This window comes from Plecotus auritus, assembly GCF_963455305.1.
Source record: "Plecotus auritus genome assembly, chromosome: 5".
NCBI lineage: Eukaryota > Metazoa > Chordata > Mammalia > Chiroptera > Vespertilionidae > Plecotus > Plecotus auritus.
The window spans coordinates 65,947,183-65,948,174 of NC_137776.1; positions in this window are offsets into that span (position 1 = coordinate 65,947,183).

Sequence of the window (992 nt, forward strand, 5' to 3'; positions counted from 1 at the left end):
AAACATTTTAACTTCCTCTAGTCTGCTCAATTCGTTATTATAAGTCTGTTTTGTTGATATCTCTTGGCTGCTATTATCTCCTGTCCCATTCTCTCTGTACTTGTCATATTTTGAGGTTTTCTTTAAAAAAGTTCTTTACCATAATTTCAGTGAGATTTTGGGGAATGACAATGAGGGTAAATAGGTGTGTTACTTTGCCATATTTGAATGGCAGTCTGAACTTTGTGCATTCCAATATAATATAAATAGTGAGTGCTTCCAAATGATCAAGCTTATGAAGCATCTATATTCTTAGGACATTAGAAGATAACTTGGTACTGTCTCCTAATTGTTTTCCCCTAATTTCTGGCCAATGGAATATAAAGAGTTGATACATACTAATTCTGCTATCTGGAATATAGACATGGATAATGTGGATGGAGGACATACCCTAGAGATGGCAGAGCAACAAGATAAAAAATCTGGATCCTTGAACCCTGTGGAGCTGTCACATCCTTATGCTTGAAAAGTTATGTGGGAGAGAAATTGAGTTTAACTACTGTTTTGTACAGACTTCTCATTGCTTTTTTATTTACTTGGTTGGTTTACTGCCACTGAAGTAGTATATTACATAATACCAATAATATTTTTTGTTAAGGAAATGAAGGATATGAGAACAGTCATAAACACGAAGGGTGAAAAACAAAAAAAAGATAGAGAAGAATAATTTTTTCTTACGAATGCTTTTATATTTTCTTAAGACAAAACCTCATTCCTTTAAGATTTAGATTACAAAAATTCTCATTACTGTTTTGGACCCCTTTCTAAAAAGGTCTTCTGTATACCATGTAACATTAATTATTTTAAAATATGAAAACATTGCAAAAAAATATAATTTTGTTCTAGTTGGTAGTTGACTAATCTTAGGTTTATTTTTGTTACTAGTAAAAAATGAAACTCTTCCATTCCTACGTTTTAGTCAGACATGATGATGTGATAGGCAGTTAGACAGA